Source organism: Aethalodelphis obliquidens, unplaced genomic scaffold (assembly GCF_003676395.1).
Source record: "Aethalodelphis obliquidens isolate GAN/ISIS:26980383/991018 unplaced genomic scaffold, ASM367639v1 scaffold9, whole genome shotgun sequence".
Lineage (NCBI taxonomy): Eukaryota > Metazoa > Chordata > Mammalia > Artiodactyla > Delphinidae > Aethalodelphis > Aethalodelphis obliquidens.
Window position 1 is genome coordinate 35,517,798 of NW_020837953.1, and position 17,377 is coordinate 35,535,174.

A 17,377-nucleotide genomic window follows, 5' to 3' on the forward strand; every position below is an offset into this window, starting at 1 on the left:
GGAAAAACCCCCAAAATGCCATGTTAATACTTCATAAGCACACAGGGAAATGCCCTGAATGAAATATGAAAATGAACAGGCAATTCACTGGTTCATTCAGCAAATGCTGCTGAACAGGAAGGGGTACTGTGCCAGGTATACTGAATTAATCATGATAATAACTGGCATGGGTTTAACCGCATGAACAGGACTATGCTTAGTGTGTCATCTGGATGATCTCATTTGATCCTCACAAAAACTCACTGGAAAAGTACTGTATCCTCCCCATTTTATACATAAGACTGAAGCTCAAAGAGACTGAGAGAACCAGCTTAAGGAAAAACAGCCATTAAGTGGCATACCCATGTCTCACTGATTTCAAAGCTGTAAGTGACTATATTGCTAAATGCATTCTGCTCTCAAGTTCTCAGCCAAATGAAGGAGACATATATATATATATAAACAGATTTATAATACAACGTCCTCATATTACTTGACCTATCTGCAGCCCTGAATACAGGTCGTCATTCCCTCCCCTTTAAAATGCATTTTTCACTTGATCCTGCGCTCTCTGGTTCCTTTGCTGGGTTCTCTGCATCACTTTGGCCTCTAAAGTTTGCTGTGCTCCAGGACTGTCATCTCACTTCTTCTCTCTCATCTGATTCCATACCTTTGAAATAGCTAAATGTTGAGAGCTTTTAGATTTGTATTTCCAGCTCAGCCGTTTCCTCTGAACTGCAGACGCACACTTCCAACTACCTATTGAACATCTCTAATTGGAGGCCTGTTAGGTTTCTTAAACTTAAATCCAAACTCCCCTGCCATCTTCCCCACTTCACAGCAATTCTGTCCCTTCTAGTTGTTCAGACCAAAAACCTAGAAATCATCCTTAACTCCTGTTTTTTCTCATATCCCTTACCCAATCCTTTATAAATCCTGTTGGCTCTACCTTCAAAATATATCCAAAATCCAATCACTTATTACTACCTCCACTGGTTCTACTCTGGTCAGCCCAAGCCGCCATCACCTTTTATTTGGATATTGCAACAATGTCCTAACTGGTCCCCCATGCCTCCACCCCTTCCTAGCCCTACCCCTACCCTACTCTATCTTCAACCCAGTAGTCAGAGAGATCTTTTTAGCACATAGCCATATATGTCACTTTGCACAAAAGCCTCCATGGTTCCTGGTCTCAGAGTAAAAGCCAAAAGCCAAAATTCTTACTCTGGCTGTCATCAGCTCTAAAACCTCATCTTCTGCCTCGCTCCCCCTCACCCATTCTGCTGTAAGCACCACGCCTTCCTTGCTGATTGTGGAACACCCTAAGCATATTCACCTGTAGGTTTCTTCACATGTGTGCATGGCTCACTCTCTCACTCCCATCAGGACTCTGCTCAATGGCCACATGATCAACGAGGTCTTCCCTGACCATGTTCTTTATTTTATTTATTTTTTAATGATTTAGAACATTTAATCAAATCTGACCATGTTCTTTAAATAGCAACCTCCTCTCCAACCACAGAACATTCCATCCCTCTTACTCTATTTTTTATCATAGCCTACTGACACATATTTTTACTTACTTATCATGTACCCCCCTTCACTAGAATATAAACTCCATTAGGGAAGGAACTTTTTTTTTTCATCATCTGCTGCATCCCAGTGCTTAAAATTCTGCCTAACACAAACACTGTTGGTTAGTTGGTGGAATGAATAAATGAATGGCAGGAAATGTAATGATAGAGATTTGTACTTAGAAGCCCAGTTTGGGGAATAGGGATATCCAAGAGTTACAGTAAGGTTTTTGTGGAGGAGCTAACAGCTAACCTGCCTTAATAAGTGAGCAGGCACTGATGAGGTGAAAAGAGTGGGAGAAAAAGGCACTCCAAGCAGGGAAGCCTGCGTGAGGCACACAAATAAGAAAACATCACATGGCAGGAAGGAGGTTTAGGAGGGGATTATAAGGAGTTCAGTGATACTGAACATATAGAAAGGGACAGGGAGTGTCAGGAGATGAATCTGGAGAGGCAGGCAGAGGTTCTGGCCACAGAAAGATACATGAGCCATGCTTAGGAGCTTGGATTTATCCTAAAGACAATGAGGAGTCAATGAAGGGTTTGAAGGGCTTTAAGCAGGAAAGTCACATGGTCTTTGACATTTGTCAAAATAACATTGGTTGCCTTTGTTACCTTTCCACTCCACCACTATTCCTTATTTTCCCACATTTGAAACTGACAAATAAAAATAAAAATGAAAATATTTCCAAGTTCTGGTTTCCAGGTTTCTGGTCTGGCATGGAAGGAGCTTAAGAGTCACCATTCTAACTTGGCAGGTAAAAAGGCAAACAGACGGAAAAATCAACAACTCTTCTTAGCTCTGTCAGAGAAGTGAGGTCACAGGGCAAAACTACTGCTCCCAAAATTGGAGAGATTGGCAGAGAATCACAACTTCTCAGAGCAGAAACCCACCAAGAGAAATCCATGGGAAGCAGTGCCAGAATAGGAAAACTAAACCTAAGTTAACGAACTGATGGAGGCTCAGGGTGGACAAGTCTGAGAGTTAAAAACTCCAGAGGGACAGAGTATAATTTTGTGAGTTTTAACTCCAGGAGCTCTACTGGGTACTCAAGTGAATACTGGGGGAAAATTCCCTTCTGCTTCTGGCAGGAGGAAGGAGAAAGTAACCATTTTAAAATATGACAGAGGATTCTGTTCTTCTCAACAAGGCCTAGTATCAGAAGAAACTATTTTACCAGAGTCTAACCTAACTGGAGGAAAGGAAATACCCAATGTCAGCCCACTCTAGCCATCCTGTACCACTTAAGGAGGTGGGGAGGGGGAGACTGAAAAGTATCAGTGAAGTTCACAGTCCAGGGGCACAGACTTACCAAAAGACTGAGACCTAATGATAGGTCTATAAAACACACTTCCTCCCTTCACATCTTACCACCCCATCACTATAGTTATACTTACCACAGTTCCTTTTACCCAGTACTTTATGTCTCCCTTTCAAGAAAAAACTACCAGGCATACTAAAAGGCAAAAAACACACTTCAAAGAGACTGAACAAGCATCAGAACCACAGTCAGATATGTCAGGAATTATCAGACAAGGAATTAAAAAAAAAAGATTAATAAAGGATTTAAAGGAAAAAGTAGACAACATGCAAAAACAGATGGCAATGTAAGCAGAGAGATGGAAATTCTAAGAAAGAATGAAAAAGAAAAGCTAGAGGTTAAAAACACTGTAACAGAAATAAAGAATGCCTTTGATGCACTTACTAGTAGACTAGATATGGTTGAGTAAAGAATCTCTGACCTTGAGGATATAACAATAAGAAACTTCCAAAACTGAAAAGCAAAGTGAAAAAGGTCTGAAAAAAACAGAACCAATATCCAAGAACTGTGAGACAACCACAAGAGGTAAAACATATGTGCAATGGGAATATCTGAAGGAGAAGAGAAAAAGAAACAGAAGCAATATTTGAAGCAATAAAGACTAAGAATTTCCCCAAATTAATGTTAGACACCAAACCACAGGTCTAAGAAGCTCAGAACCCCAAGCAGGATAAATGCTCTTAATAACTATACTTAAGCACATCATATTCAAACTATAGAAAAATCAAAGTTTAAAAAACAAATCTTGAAAAAAGCCAGAGGAAAAAGGACCTTTCCTTCAGAGAAGCAGATAGGAATTACATCTAATTTCTCCTCAAATAACCATGCAGGCAAGAGAAGAGTGGAGTGAAATATTTAAAATGTTGAGAGAAGAAAACAAACTACCAACCTAGAATTCTACCCTGAAATTTTTTCCTTTAACAGTGAATGTAAAATACTTTCCAGACCAGCAAGGTTGAGGGACTTGCCTGCCAGTAGACCTGCCTTCCAAGTAATGTTAAAGAAGTTATTCAGAGAGAAGGAAATGATAAAGTACAGAAATATGGATCTACATAAACTAATGAATAGCACTGAAGAATGAATAGGTGAAGGTAAAACAAAAATTGACATAGATAGCAGTTTTACTTTTTATTCTTAACTGACATAGATAGCAGTTTTATTTTTTATTCTTAACTGACATAGATAGCAGTTTGTTCAAAATAATGACAGCAACAATGTATTTGATTATGCATGCTTATGTTTATACAGGTAACCCTTGAACAACACAGGTTTGAGCTGTGAAGATCCACTTACATGTGGATTTTTTCAACACTAAATACTACAGTACCACGTAATCTGCAGTTGGTTGAATCCACAGATACAGAGGGCTCACTACAAAGTTATATGCAGATTTTTGCCTGTGCCAGAGGTCAGTGTCCCTAACTCCTGCATTGTTCAAGGGTCAATTCTATATGCTTATGTATAAATGAAATGAATGACAGCAATAATACAAGGGAGAGAAGGGAAAGATTAAGATTATGTTATTATTATTATAAGGTACTTATAATACACGTGAAGTGGTACAGTGTCATTTGAAAGTGGATTTAGATTAGTTGTAAATCTATTGCAAACTATAGGACACCACTAAAATAAGTTTTAAAAAGAAGTATAACTGATATGGTAAAAAGAGGTGAAAATGGAATCACGTCAAATGCTCAATTAAAACTACAAAAGAATGAAAAAGTATGTTAGACAAAAGTAGGAACAAAGAACAAGGGCAACATACAGACAACATTAACAAATATGGTAGATCAATGCTCTAAATATACTAATTAAAAGACAGATTGTCAGAGTGGATCAAAAAACAAGACCCACTCTGATGCTGTCTACAAGAAACTCACTTAAAGTTGCATATAGATTAAAAATAAATGCATGGAGAATGATATACCATGTTAACAGTAATCAAAAGAAAGCAGGGGAGCTATATTAATTTCAGACAGAGCAAACTTCAAGTAAGGAAAGATATTAGGGATAAAGGGGAGTTACTTAATGAAAAAGGGGTCAATACTCTAACAAGACATAATAATCCTTATTGTGTAGGCAACTAACAAAAGAGCATCAAAACATGTAAGGTAAGCTGAAAGAAATACAAAGAGAAATAGGTGCATCACTATTATAGTTGGAGACTTTAAACACCTCTCTATCAGAAATGGATAGAGCCTGAAGGCAGAAAATCAGTAAGGACATCGGTGAAGTTAATGGCACCATCAAGCAATTGACTATAGACTACTTCATCTACAGCATATTACATATTCTTCTTAATATCACATGGAACATTCAACAAGATAGACCACATTCTGGGCCATAAGTTACCTTTCACAAATTGAAAAGAATAGAAACCATACACTCTGTTCTCAGACCACGATGGAATTAAACTAGAAATCAATGACAAAAAGATAGCTGGAAAAATCTCCAAATACTTGGAGATTAAACAACACACTTCTAAATAACACATAAGAAGAAATCTTAAGACAAATTCAAAAATATTCTAAACTAAATGAAAATGTAAATACAACTTATCAAAATTTATAGGATGCAGCAAAAGCAGTGCTTAGAGGGAAACTTATAGCACTGAATGCATACATTAGAAAAGAAGAAAGATCTAAAACCAATAATTTAAGCCTCCACTTTGGGATACTAAAACAAGAAGAACAAAGTAAATCCAAAGTAAGCAGGAGAAAAAGAAAATAGTGGACAAATAAATGAAACTGAGAAAAGGAAATCAAGAGAAAAAAAAAACAAACCTAAAAGCTGGCTCTTTGAAAAGATCAATAAAACAATAAGCCTCTACCAGGCTAACTAAGAAAAAAGAGAGAACACAGATTCCTAATATCAGAAATGAAAGAAGGGACATCAGTACAGATCCCATGCACAATAAAAGGATAAAAAAGGAATAATATAATAATATGCCCACAAATTTGATAACTTTAATGAAATGGATCAATTACTTGAAAGACACAATCTGCCAAGACTCACACAAGGAGAACTAGACATCTGAATAGGCCTAATCTATCAAAGATACTGAGTCAATAATTAATAACTTTCCAACACTTGAAGCAGCAGGCCCAGATAGGTTCACTGGTAAATTCTGCGAAACAGTTTAGGAAGAAATTATATCAAATATCCACAATCTCTTCCAGAAAATAGAAACAGAGGGAATACTTCCTAACTCATTCTATGAGCCTAGCATTACACTAACAGCAAAACCAGACAAAGACATTATAAGAAAAACAAAGACCAAAATCTTCAACAAAATATTAGGAAATCAAATTCAACAATAATAAAAATAATTTAACACCATGACCAAGTGGGATTTATCCCAGGTATTCAAGGCTGGTTCAACCTTTGAAAATCAGTAAATGTAATCCATTATAACAACAGGTTAAAAAAGAAAAATCGCATGTTCATATCAATAGATGCAGAAAAAGCATTTGAAAAAATCCACAAAATTCATGATAAAAACTCTCAGCTAACTAGGAATAGAGGGGAACCTCCTCAACCTGATAAAGAACAGCTACAAAAACCAACAGCTAACATTAGAGTCGAAGCTTTCTGCCTAAGATCAGGAACAAGGCAGGGATGTCTCATTTCACCACTGCTTTTCAGTATCATTCTGGAATTCCCAGCTAAAAGGTATACAGACTGGGAAGGAAGGTGCGAAACAGTCTTTGTTCACAGATGATATGACTGTGATGAGGTATGTAGAAAATCCAAAAGAACTGACAAAAAATTTAATAATAATAATAACAAGCAATAGCAGCAAGGCTGCAGGATACAAGGTAAATATAAAAAACTTAATCACTCTCCTGTCTATCAGCAATGAACATGTCAAATTTGAAATGAAAACATTACCATTTAATTGGCACCCCCAAAAAAGAAATTAAAAATGTGAAAATACTTGAGGATAAGTCTAACAAAATACATACAAGATGTATATGAGAAAAACTACAAAACTCTAATGAAAGATATCAAAGAAAAAATAAGTAAATGGAGGGATATTCCATGTTCATGGATAGGAAGACTCTGTAGTGTCAAAATTTCAGTTCTTCCCAAATTGATCTATAAGTTCAACACAATCCTAATCAAAATCCCAGCAAGTTATTTTGTGGATACTGACAAACTGATTCTAAAGTTTATATGGAGAGGCAAAAGATCCAGAATAGCCAACTCAATATCAGGGTAGAGGAACGAAGTAGGAAGACTGACACTACTCAATACTCAACTTCAATACTTACCTACAAAGCTACAGTAACCAAAACCGTGTGGTACTGGTGAAAGAATAGATAAATAGACCCACAAAAGTACAGTCAACTGATCTTTGATAATGGAGCAAAGACAGTATTTTCAACAAATGGTGCTGGAACAACTGAACATCCACATGTAGAAAAATGAATCTAGACGCAGACCTCATAGCCTTCACAAATTTAGCTCAAATTGGATCACAGACTTAAATGTAAAAACACAACATTATAAAACCTCTAGAAAATACAAAGAAGAAAACCTAGGTGACCTTGGATATAGCAATGACTTTTTAGATACACCTCCAAAGGCATGATCCCTGAAAGAAATAATGGATAAGCTGGACTTCATTAAACTTAAAGAACTTCTGCTCTATGAACGATAATGTCAAGAGACTGAGAAGACAAGTCATAGACTGGGAGAAAATATTTGCAAGAGACATATCTGTTAAATGACTATTATCTAAAACATACAAGGAATTCTTGAAACTCAACAATAAGAAAACAACCTGATTAAAAAATGGACCAAAGACCTTAACAGACATCCCACCAAGGAAGAGATGCAGATAGCAAGTAAGCATACAAAAAGATGTTCAACGTCATATGTCATATGGGAATTACAAATAAAACCTATTAGAAATGACAAAACCCAAATCACTAACAACACCAAATGCAGGTGAGGATGTATAGCAACAGGAACTGCTATTCATTGCTGGTGAGAATGCAAAATGGTACAGCACTTTGTAAGACAGTTAGGAGTTTATTATAAAACTAAGCATATCCTTATCATATGATCCTGCAATTGTGCTCCTTGATATTTACCTAAAAAAACTGAAAACTTACGTCCACACAAAAACCTGCACGCAGATGTTTACAGCAGCTCTATTCGTAATTGCCAAACTGTCTTTCACCAGATAAATGGATAAACAAACTGTGGTACATCCAGACAATAGAATATTATTTAGTGCAAAAAGAAATGAGCTATCAAGCAATGGGAAGACATGGAGGACACTTAAGTGCATATTAGTAAGTGAAAGAATCCAATATAAAAAGTCTCTATATTATATGAATATAACCATATGACATTCTGGAAAAGGCAAAACGATGGAGATAGTCAAAAGATCAGTGGTTGCCAGTGGTTGGGAGTAAGGAGGGATGAATAGGTTTAACACGGAGGATCTTTAGGGCAGTGAAATTATTGTGTATAAAACTACAATGGTGAATTCATGTATCATATACATGTCAAGTTCCAGAGAATGTATGAAACCAAAAGTGTACCTTAATGAAAACTATGGACTTTGGGTGACAATTACGTATCCATGTAGGTTCACTGATTGTAACAAATGTATCACTGTGTTGTGGGACAGTGGGTGAGGTTGTGTGGGGACAGGATTATAATGGGAACTCTGCACTTTACTCTCAATTTTGCAGTGAACCTAAAACTGCTCTAAAGAATAAAGTTCATCAAGAAATTTTTCCTTTTAGGAATGTAAATTTTCAGTACTAATCACCCCAAACCCTATCTATACTATGGTATAGATTGTAGAACATTCATGAATTCATATAATTTTTTTAAAGCTTACTCAAAGAGTAGCTTTGAGAACATCTAACCTTACTGTTTCACTACAGCTTGTTTTAATATCTGTGTTATAAAAATGCATACTTTTTAAAGATAAACTGTGGCCTAGGAGCTAACTGACTTGTTGCTGAAATAGTAATAGCAACAGGAGCAGGATTGGAATATCTCCCAGTTCTTGTGGAAAACAGAAAAAAAAGTTCTGTAAGATTTAAAACAGACAAAAGTACGAGCTATCTTTAGAAAAAAAGGAGGTAAGTCTGAAAATTTGTAAATTAACTTATTTTAATATCTGAGAAAAAAATCAGAACAAGAATTCAATTTGCAAATAACACAAAACGACTAAACAGACACTGATGTGGTTTTTCTAAAGAACAAATGATATCAGGAGAATATGATTTTCTTCCTAAGACAAGACATAGGCTCTATGGATTACAGTAAATCAAAAGACTTACCTGGACATAAATCTTTTCAAACAATCCTATTAATAAGGAACACATTATTGGGATTATATTTTTAGGACAAACTAAAACTTACTTAAAATGTTGCTTTGGGGTCATTTCTGGTCAGTCTTTCATCAGATTAAAAAATACGAAGAGCCACCAATGATGCAGAGGGAGGTACTTTGAGCATTAACTACAGGATTGTGGTCAGAGCTATTTCACATTTTTGTTGACAACTAAATTAGATAAGAAAATAATAGAATAACTGTAACAGAATAAGCAACTGGGCAAGGTTAAAAAAAAACTGAACAAAATTATGTGGTTTACCAATATATAGATACTAAAACCATGGTTATAAACTTGAGCAATAAAAGGAGAATGGGGATAGTTAAGGCAGAATAAATTCAAAGGTTACTTAATGAATGTAAGCTGGTAAAGTTGAAAGTTGAAATTTTACTGAGATTAATAGGAATACTAATTAAAGGAAAGACTTTTGGCAAAATGGCACACTGAGCTGATGTAAATGGACCTTTTCCTCCCACTTCACACACAGAAACACTGGATAAAATGTAACAAAAATGCTTTAAAAATATATATTCAAGCTAGGGCTTCCCTGGTGGCACAGTGGTTAAGAAGAATCCGCCTGCCAATGCGAGGGACATGGGTTCGAGCCCTGGTCTGAGAAGATCCCACATGCTGCGGAGCAACTAAGCCCGTGCGCCACAACTACTAAGCCTGTGCTCTAGAGCCCGCAAGCCACAACTACTGAAGCCCACACGCCTAGAGCCCGTGCTCTGCAATGAGAGAAGCCACCACAATGAGAAGCCTGAGCACCACAACGAAGAGTCACTCGCCACAACTAGAGAAAGCCCGCAGGCAGCAACAAAGACCTAACGCAGGCAAAAATAAATAAAATAAATTAAAAAAATATCTATATATATATATAGTCAAGCAAGAAAAAAAAAAAGGAAATTCCCAGGTACCTGAAATGGAAGTGACATCAAAATCAAAGCTGAAACAGTAAAGTGGGAGTTGAGACCATGATGGCCCAAAGGGGTTTCAAACTCTAATACAGGCCCTAGGCTTGGAGGAGAAAGCATTAATGCTCACATGGAGACTGGAAATATAGCTTCAGGCAGGTAGAAGGTGGGGGAGTTGGAACTGAGACCCTTGCACAAAGCACAGAGCCTCAAACAACTATCCCTCCTTTATATGCAGTCTGAAAAATCTCTGCTCACTGGCTCAGGGAAACAGAATAAAAGTTGCTAATTATCTGGGCCTTGAGTAGAAGAAATGGCAGCCACAAGAAATCTAAAATGTAGGCCTATGACATACAGAGGTGAAGGATCCAAATTTATATATTATATCGTATAAGAATCTTGGGCTGAGAAATTAACATAAAAATTGGTCTTTGACGTGCAGGAGAAAAAAAACAGAATACTTTCAAAACCCAAGGCACAGAGACTCTCACAGGAAAAAAGAAAAACATAGAGAGAAATGAGCTCACTATTACAAACCATATGAGGAAGACCTGAATGTGAAAGGTAAATTTATAAAAGTTAACAGTAGAAAATGTCAGAGGGTATCTTTGAAGCAGGTGTTGGGAAACTTCTTAAACATTGCCCCAAAAGCTTAAAAAAAGAAAAGATGAATATGATTATACTGATATTAAAGGTTTCTGTCAAAGAACTCTATAGTCTATAGATATGATTAATAGACAATGGACAAATGGTAGAACCAGGAGATACTTATACAGTTTAAAGACAAGGAGTTAATATCTAGAATACATAAGAAATTCCTGGAAACCTTAGGGAAAAAAAATCCAATGGGGAGAAAAATGGGCAAATGACGTAACATGGCAATTCAGAAAAGGAGTTCACTTAACTGGCTAACAAGTAAGAGTAGTTGTTACAATAGCAGTAAAAGCAGCTAACATTTATTATATATTCAGGAAGTGCTTATTATATTCAGGAATATGCTTTACATATATTAATTCATTTCATTCTCTTAACAACCTGATGATGCAGATGCTGTTATTATTCCCTTTTACTGATGGGGAGACTAAGGCCCAGAGAGGTTAAGTAATTTCTCTAAGGTCTTACAGTAACATGTGGTAGAACATAAATTTGAATCTAGAGTAAAACTGGTGGTATATAAATTCATATAGCTACTCTGGAAAAACACTCTGGTAATATTTAGTGAAATTTTCTGTGCATATATGCCTTGTGGCCCAAGAATCATATTTCTGAGTACATTTCCCAGAAAAGTTCTCACATAGGTTCATAAGGACACATGGCCAGAAAGATCACTGGGCCATTGTTTTCTGTAGCAGGGAAATGAGAGGTCATTTAGATGTCAGTCACAAAAAGAATTTAAGTAAATATGCAAAATGTATCCTATGGAATATAGTGCATTAGAAAGAAGCAACAACTGACTATTCAGACAGAAACAGATCTTAAATACCCAATTGAATGAAACAATAACAACCAGAATGAGATCTAGAGCATAATTCCACTTATGTAAGTTAAAAACACAAAAACAAAACAATGAATAACAGTAAGGTAAAGTTACATTGTAGCAAAAGACATTTTATCAAATACATTAGAGTAAGTGCTATAAAGGGGAGGGAAATAGGAGTAGCGGTAGGAGGTGAAGGAGGAAAAAAAATCAAACGAGAAGGGCCTTGCCAAGACAGATGCTAGAGTGTCTCAGATGAGGAGGATTCCTGTGCCACCCCCAAAAGGCAAACAGTAAAAACAAAAAGTCACATGAGGAAATGAATCACCACAACAGAAAGACATTAGATGCAAGAAAGAGTACAAATAGCATCTCCAAGAATTGAAAACCCTAAAAATTATAGAATACTATGAAAAAATGCTACAAATTAATTGTTTCATTTTAATAAACAGGCAAAATGAAGGGAAGCCATAATGGAAGAAAAAGATAATATGAAAAAAGAATAGGCAGATGTGAAAAAGAACCAAAAGAACTTCTAGGAATAAAAGTTAAGTCACTGAAATTCATCTATCAATGAATTAAACAGATTAGATACAGCTAAAGAGAAAATGAGTAATTAGGAAAAGAAGTCTGAGAAAATTACTCAGAAGGTAGCAGAGAGGTAAAAAACAAAACAAAACAAAAAAAACCCAAAAACAGAAATATGAAAGAGAGGTTAAAGGATATGGAAAACAGAATATGAAGGTTTCATATGCATCTGAATAGGTGTTCCGGATAGAGATAATGAAGAACATGTGGCAGAAGCAATTTGAAGATATAATATCTGAGAATGTTCTAGGACTAAAGTCAGACATGAGTCTTCAGAATAAAAACTTTGAAGTATCAACAACACTGAGAAAAAGAAATTGTAAGCAAACCAAAAGAAAAGATTATTACTTAATCAAAGAAGACGGTTTGACTGGTACAGACTTCTCATTAATAACAATAGATATAAGAAAATGGAGTAACAGTTTTCAAATATTAAGGAAAATAACAATCAACCATGTATCTATATACAAGTTGAAACAAAATCACCTTCAAACAAAGATAAGAGGCTCAGAGACTGTCACTGAAAGAACTACTATAAGAAGCAAACTGAACCAGAAAGAAAGGATAGAATGTAAGAAAAAATAGCAAGTAGCAAGCAAAGAAACTGCTAAACGTATCCACTAGAAAAGTTAAAATCAGAAAAACTGATAATACCAAATGTTGATGAGGATGCAGAATGACTAGAACTTGCATACATTACTGCGGAAAGTGCAAAATGGTACAACTACTTTGAAGAACTGTGTGGAGGTTTCTTATAATAAAAGATTAACCATTGATACAAGCAACAACATGGATAAACCCTAAAACAGTATGTTAGGTCAAAGAAGCCGGGCACAAAAGAGTACATATATATGACTAAATCTACAGGAAAGAGACATACAGAAAAAACTAATCTACAGTGATAGCGATCCAATACTGTAGTGGTTGTGGAGGTTGTGGGGTGGTGTGGGGGAAGGGAATTAAACAGGAGGAGACACAAGGAAACCTTCTCGGGGAATGGAAATGTTCTGTACCTTATTTTGAATGGTGGTTGAAGAGTAGATATTTGTCAAAACTCTTCAAATAGAATTCATTGAACTGTATGTTAATTATATCTTAATAAAAAAGAAATTAAGAAATGTGTTTTAAAATGCACTGGCTATTTTAAAATGGATATGGGAAGGGGAGGTTAAAAACAAAGTAGAATAATGACAACCATAGTAGCTACCACTTATTTAATGCTTACTATGTGCCAGGGACTGTTCTAAATGCTTTGCATCTATTAACTCATTTAATCTTTTCAACAACCCTGTGAAGTAGGTACTCTTATCATCTCCATTTTACATATAAGAAAATGTGGCACAGAGAGGTTATACAACTTACCTAAGGTCACACAACTAGTGTGTGGCAGACCTGGGCTCCAAACTCAGGCAGTCTGGCTCTGAGGTCTATATTCTTAAAAATCCACTGCCTCTCTGAAATTAAAAATCAACAAGAACATGGAAGATGAGAGAAGGAGCACTAGAGTTAGGATGTTCTAAGAGTCAAGGGGATGACAAAAATAATGATTAACTTTAGCTTTTAGCCTAAGAAAAGTATGTATGTTAACAGGTAAGGATACAAGGGAACAGAAACTGAACAAATATTTGCAAACAAGAAGTATAAAAGGGAATTAAGAAAATGTGATTAATACAATAGCAAGTGGAAAAGGGGAAAAAGAAAGGCAAAGAAGGTAAAGGCAAAGGTAAATAGAAAAAAACTTAAGACGGTAGAAATAAATAAGTCCAAATGTATTAGTAATCACAATAAAGAAGCAGATTAAACGTTCCTGTTAAATGGCAGAGATTCTCTGATTGGATTCTTAAAAAAACAGCCATATGCTACTTATAAGAGAATTAATGTGTAGGTGTGTTTACACTTAAAACAGTGCCCAGCACGTAGTAAATACTATATGTGTTAGCTGTATTATTATTACCAAGAAAGACTGAATTTTCCTCATTAAATAGTTTTGAAACTAGCCATCTGACATGACAGCTGAAGTACCTACCTGTAAATAAACAGTTAAACTATATAATCTTTGTAGACCACTTTCAGGTACAGAATACTGTTATTAAATAAATCTAATATATAATCATGAGGGATACATTAGTGACTTGGGGGCTACTGAAATGTACTATAGAGGCTAAACTACACTTTGTTGATCGCACAACTAAAATGTAAAAGCCTCTAACATATATTTTACTATTTCCCCCTAACTCCCTTTGCAAGGAAGTTAAATGGAGGGGAGAGAATACAGCGCTAAATATAATGGCACGAAAGCATGCTTTTCAGAGCTAAGAAACTATAGTGGAACACAGCATGTTGGAATCTTTAAGTCCTGTAGATTCCTGTATAGAGGCAACCTAAATTATGTTATTAAGCACTTAACTGAAATCACTAGGCTTGGGAAAATTGTCAAAGGTCCCAAGGGAAGAACATTTAAGCAACAAAAGAGCACCAGAAGGCTGCATGTTCCTCAAAGCAACAATATTAAAGCTTCAAGAAAAGACTATACTGATATAGAATAAAGATACTTAGAAAAAACTTAATTGGCTGAACCTAGTGCTGCATAATGACCCAAAACACAAATGGGAATTCAACACAAAGTGGAAACTAGGCCAGCTTTCTAAAAGAAGCACAAAGATTTTATTTATTTATTTAAATTTTTATTTTGTCTACTTCCAAAAAGAATCTGAAAGTTTGAGGATTCTTTAAGCTACAACAAACAACAGTTACACACAGGGGGGAAAAAACCCCCAAAAAACCAGGAAAAGCACAAGTGAGAACTTAAGTCAGAGCTGGTAAGAAACATGGAATCCCTTTGATGAACAAGAAGGAAAGTAACACTAAAGACTTACAGTCTCTTATATACATCAGTTAATTAAATAAAGTAGATGTTCTGAAATCCACAACTGCTGGCAATGTCCTCAGCAAGACACTCAAATAAAAGACTTTGCTGCCACTGATGAAGGGTAAGAGACTCTTTTCTGGGCCTCAGGAACTGGACCTGCCATTCCCCAATTTACTGTACTTATTTCCCCATAAGTCTTCAGCCAGCAATACACATATGTCAACTAACAACTATTTATGGGTCAACTGCCTACCAATTACTCAGCCCACTGCTAGGTGCTGTGTGGGAGCCAAGTGAAATATAAAACAAGGTCCTTGTTCACAGAGAGCCTGTAATAAAGTTGATTCAACTTATTTCAACTGGAATGACTGAAAACAGAAGTCTTAAAAGGACTCAAGAGACAAGAAGAGGGAAAGGAAGACGAGAGAAAGGAAAAAAACAGATTGATCCCAGTGAGTGGAAAGGAAAAGGGTAGGACTGGAGTTGGTAAATGCAAGTTAGGTACAATTTCAACAGGTAAGGGTGAAGAGGGAGAGTGCTCTGGAATCATGTATGTGCACAGGCAGTTAGCACTGGACCCATTGGAAAGGCATTGAAAAGCCCTCCAGTAAGTTGTTGCCATCATTATTATGGACACTGGGCTGGCTAGGGTGGGTCTCCAAAAATACCCACTTAAGAGGAAATGTGGAACACTAGGCTGCCTAGGTCAGGGAGGCCAGAAAATGAGCAGAGGAACTTAACCTGCTTTGAGGGAGGAGTTTCTGAAATATAGCACAATTAAAGCAGAGCTATTCCAGTGACAGATGGCATGGTCTAATACGGAAAAGTGACTAGCAATGGGAAGGAAGAACAAGCAACCTATATATATTGTCTAATAATAAATAAAGCTCCGTAGGAGCAGAAGTTGGACACACATCTGCCTAGATTTCTATAGCCCAATACCCAAGAAAGAAAAGCCATCCTAATACTTGATCAAGGGCCCTCCATTCTAGTTCTCCTAACAATTCTGCACTCTCCTTTGGGCACATCTATCTCATAGTCTGAGACATCTCTCATATGGCCTGGCTCAATGCAACCTTCTCTGCTTAAAGTTTGTTTTGTTTTTACTGTTGCTATTGATAATCCCTATCTCCAGAATATAATCTTTAGTTCTGTCTTGATTTCTGGATTCTGCTGGAACCAGAGAGCTGGAAGGGACCTTGGAGAGCCCTATTCATTGCTTTCAGCAAACAGACGTTCATTACTTTATTACTTTATTCTATCACGTACTCTTGTCCAATGACCAAATGACCTTAGTCCAATCCCTCCCCTTTTAACAGAGGAAACTGAGGTCCTGAGAGGCTGAGTTGCTCTTTGATCCGAGTCAGCTTTAACCCCATGGCTATTTAGTATCTCACAACCAACCAGAATCAGGTGAAATAACAGGCACTCTCAACATAATTAGAGCAAAGATCACACACTCAGAGACAAGAAATGGGGCATCTGCTACACACAAAAAGATGATTTAAAATGTAACGTATCTAAGGAATCAGCTAAGTTAAAAGAGAACCACTAGCAATTATTTCTGAGAATGCAAGGAGGATTGGTGAGGTTAGAAAAGGGTGACCGTAGCTTTTAGCAGGCCCACATTGCTCAAGTTCAAAAGCAGCTGTCATTTGGTTTCTTCTCTTACACTGCCAGCCTGAAAGGCAGCAATATATAGTGTAAGGGATGGAGATTTTTGTATTTGATAGTCCTGGGTTCATGGTAGTACCTTTTTATATGTATTGTCATTGTTGTTTCTAATATTATTATCATCACTATCATCATCATTCCATCCCAAATACTAGTCTACTACTGTTGCAATCTTTGAGATTTGTAGTAATACCTGAACGGCCTGTGTGCTTTCCTAAGGTACGTTCTGGTCATTGGGAAATCCAGGTAGCCAGAACAGCTCTGAAGAATATCAGTACTGAAGATTCTAAAAGCAGCTGAATTGGCCTAAGAGTCACCTTTGGGGATTCGGGAGGCTGTCTACCGAGCTCTATGGTACATATCAAGTAGGGATAATACCTTGCTATATTCTGGGATTTACACCTCATCCTTCCATTTACCTTTGTTTTACAGATGAAGACTAAGGCTCAGGGATGTTAAATGGCTTGTTAAGGGCCACAGAACTAACAAGGGGCATAAGTGAGCCCATGTCTCAATTCTCAAGCCATAGTTCTTTTCTCCATAATATGAAGGCCTCACTGGAGTCCAAGACTTAGCTACCACTTCTGCAGATTATTCTCCCTTCCAAGGGCTCAGTAG

The 17,377-nt window shown here is 36.6% G+C and overlaps 1 protein-coding gene across 7 annotated transcripts in view; it reads right to left on the reverse strand.

The window, feature by feature from the left end:
• ZBTB40 (zinc finger and BTB domain containing 40) overlaps positions 1 to 17,377 on the reverse strand; it is a 78,229-nt gene that overhangs the window by 42,969 nt on the left and 17,883 nt on the right. For 4 of the 7 annotated variants that reach the window (XM_027109820.1, XM_027109819.1, XM_027109818.1 and 1 more), the window contains exons 2-3: positions 13,579 to 13,670; positions 9,266 to 9,407 (exon numbers count right to left, since the gene is read on the reverse strand). The exons of 1 other annotated variant lie outside the window; for it this stretch is intronic. The gene's annotated coding sequence lies outside the window, so the exon portion shown is untranslated. The remainder of the gene's footprint in view (positions 1 to 9,265; positions 9,408 to 13,578; positions 13,671 to 17,377) is intronic. 2 more of the 7 variants (XM_027109815.1, XM_027109816.1) reach the window with 2 other exon arrangements.